General features: G+C 38.3%; 1 long non-coding RNA gene across 1 annotated transcript; it reads left to right on the top strand.

The window, feature by feature from the left end:
• Positions 1–132: 132 nt before the first annotated feature.
• Positions 133–2,845, top strand: LOC121963364. The gene is made up of 3 exons (XR_006107238.1): positions 133–224; positions 345–407; positions 2,774–2,845. It is a non-coding gene; the product is annotated as an uncharacterized LOC121963364 (long non-coding RNA).
• Positions 2,846–3,406: the final 561 nt, after the last annotated feature.

Below are 3,406 nucleotides of genomic sequence, written 5' to 3'. Positions count from 1 at the left end.
TTAATTACAGTATAATGACAAAACGGACTGCAAATCACGAAAAAAACCTATAATTTTCGTCTTTTCCTCATCGATATAAGCTCGTCTCTTTCTCTCGCGCCTGATTGGCTGCTCGACCGGAAGTAAACATCATGTGACGTCGCAAATCAGCTGATCTTCCGTAGACATCTTTACGAGTCACGACTGCGGTGTTTAATTCATACCTCCTCGTCTGTGATTTTGGGGTAAATACAAATCGATTTGATGCCCTTCGTTCATAATCAAAATCATTTTCTTGTTATTAACGCTTTCATTTATTTCCTCGATGTTTACATTTTTGTGTTTTTTAAATATTTTACTCGCAGGGCCCTCGCGGATCTTTGACAGCTGCAACCATGGCGCTCAGCGATGCCGATGTTCAGAAGCAGGTAATGAAGCGTTTTAACCTTCAAAGATGTCACCGTTTATCTGTGTCTCTTCAGTTAATGTTTAAAGACTCCTTAAGCTACTAATCTTCTTGCTAAAACATCCAAAAAATGTATTTTTTAGTTGTAATACGTGTGTGTGGAGGAGAATGACATTGAGCGAGCTGCAGGAGATTAGCATTGAAATCAACACTAACAGGCTGGTTATTTTGTTGTTTTAGAGTGTATTTGACTGCGGTTTTTGTGCTAAAAAATGTTGGTGAAATCGAAAATATGCAGCCGTTTATGAAGCCAGTGTTGTGTTGGACGTTGTGGCTGAGATGGAGAGGGTCATGTTTCCAGATGGTCACATGATGAACACATGCCAGGACCAGATGAGGAACTGGGAGTGAGTGAGCCACTGTCTGCTCACTTTAATGGGAAATATTAGTAAACACTGGAAATAACTTGCTGCATATGTTAAATGCACATACAATTTGTTAGAGGTCTAGGGTTTATTACTAGTTACATGTACTTAAGTACAAATTTGAGGTACTTGTACTAATGTAATCCCATTTAATGCAATTTTATGCAGTCAAATATTGCACTTTTACTACGCTACATTTGTCTCACACCTTTAGTTTACTGTCCAGGTCATGGTTTTTAGTGAAAGACAGCTTCGCTGTCGAAAGGACAGATACAGGAAATCTTTCCTGCCACAAGCCATCCACCTGTACAGTAACTCACCTCTGTCTGCGCTTTAAACCCCGGTCTTAGCTCCATGTCGCTCTGCACTGCTGACTTTGTTTCTATTTATATTTATTCAGATACTGTTCCACACTTTACACATGTATATATGTAGATATGTACAGTCTCTTAGTTTTTTTGGGTTTTTTTTTGTTTTTTTTTAAGCATATTCCTTTATATTCTATTAATAATGTGTGCTCTTTATTCTCTGTTCTTACTGCATGGCACTGCTACATCCCAATTTCTCAGTTTTGAGATCAATAAAGTATATCTATCTATCTATCTAAAACCATGTATCTCTTCACATTTGTTGATTTTAGATTTATCTTTTAATTATTAAACTGAAGGATTGAGTGCTTTTAGGCCTTTCTATTGAAAAAAAATTCCTGCCTATTAAACTAAATAAACAATTTGAAGAACCCAATGGATCAATTGGAAAAGGCATTGAAACAAAGCCGAAAAATGCATGAAAACTTGAATTTTTAGAGATACATAGTTGTTACAGGACAGCCACGCTACAAAAATATGATGATCTTATAGAACATGATGCATCGCTGTAGATTAAACTACTCACCAGTATATAAAGGAGATTTTATTTTAAGATTATTATTTTTGTCTTTTTTTGCATTTATTGGTGATAGAACAGCTATAGTATGAAAGGGGAAGAGGTGGGGGGATGACACGCTGGAGCCGAACCTGCAGCTGCCGCGGCGAGGACATGGCCTCTGTACGTGGGGCGCCCGCTCTACCAACAGAGCCACCGGGCGCCCCATAGTTAAAGGAGTTAAAATGAGCATATCCTTAAACATCTACAGCAGTAAAAAGCAAATGTACATTAATGCAGCAGTGATATTAATACAAAAACATCATACAATCATAGTAAAACTTGCAAAGGGAACAATTTACAGCATAACAAGTACTTTTACTATGATACCTCAAGTAAACCGCCATGCTCCCAGTTTGAAGAAGTGGGCTTGAGTTCGACATGGAAGCTTAGCAATGTGTTGCTGTGGAGGGGATCCAGAACAAAACAGGTTTAAGCCACCCTAAAAAAAATAGTCCCACCCAAAAACATCCATGAGTTTAAGTGTATCTTATATTATGTGTATTTTCACAGCTGTACCTTTCCATCAGACGGCCTCTTCCAAAGAGGAAGCGGTGAACAGCTTCAGTTCTCATCAAACACGAGTCTCCATTGACAAAATCAGTCATTTCACCTCGCTGAATGCGGGAGCTGCTGGTTTTACCGTTGATCAGTTAGTTAGTTAGTGTTATTCTGTGACTTTGCTGAATCTAAATGACCTTTTTAAACGCCAAAGTCACACAATAACACAAACAAAATAACGGAGCAGCTGTAGAGCAGCTTTACTACTTTCACTTAAGTATCTGAAAACTTCATCCACCGGCAGAAACATTCCTCGCCATAGTGATAAGGTCAGGCAGCAGCTGAGCTCGCAGCAGGGCGAGAAATCGTCTCTGGGTTTCATTTATGAAACAGCACAATTTGTAATACTTAACGTTGACACTTCTAATGCTTCATGATGAAGATTTGTGTGTTTAAAACCCTGCAAATGTTATCGGAGAAATTGTATGTTTGTGAGGAAGTCATCTTTGTCATTAATGTTTCTTCTTCCTGTGTACAGATCAAGCACATGATGGCCTTCATTGAACAGGAGGCCAATGAGAAGGCAGAAGAGATCGATGCAAAGGTAAAATCATTGCAGTATTTATTTAATTTAATTTTTGTTTGCATACTGACATGTTTGTACCATAAAAAGATGCCACACACTACAGCATTTATGACTGAGCTTTTTTGCAACAATCCCTTCCTTTGTGGGCCTTAAAAATATAAACTTCAATAAAAGATACACAAGGGACAGTGCAAAACAAAACAGTCATTATGTGTAAAACCACACAGCGACTAGAATGGATGTTTACATTAATACCTTTTTGTAGTTTTTGGACATTTTATGCTTAAGTCTGTCCGTCCATCTGCTGTCCATCCCATTTTCCTGAATGCAATATCTCAATGACGCCTTAAGGGAATTTCTCCAAATTTTGCATAAATATCCACTTGGACTCAACAATGAACTGATTAGATGTTAGTGGTCAAAGGGCAAAAGTCAAATTCACCGTAACCTTGTCTGTCTCACAACATCGTCAGAATAGTTTCAATGAATTTCCTCAAATCTGGCACAAAGGTTCACTTGGACTCAATGAAGAACTGATAAGAGTTTGGTGGTCAATGGTCAAGGTCACTGTGACCTTGCATGCGT

Source organism: Plectropomus leopardus, unplaced genomic scaffold (assembly GCF_008729295.1).
Source record: "Plectropomus leopardus isolate mb unplaced genomic scaffold, YSFRI_Pleo_2.0 unplaced_scaffold10980, whole genome shotgun sequence".
Classification (NCBI taxonomy): Eukaryota; Metazoa; Chordata; class Actinopteri; order Perciformes; family Serranidae; genus Plectropomus; species Plectropomus leopardus.
This window is presented reverse-complemented; position numbering and strand designations above follow the sequence as displayed.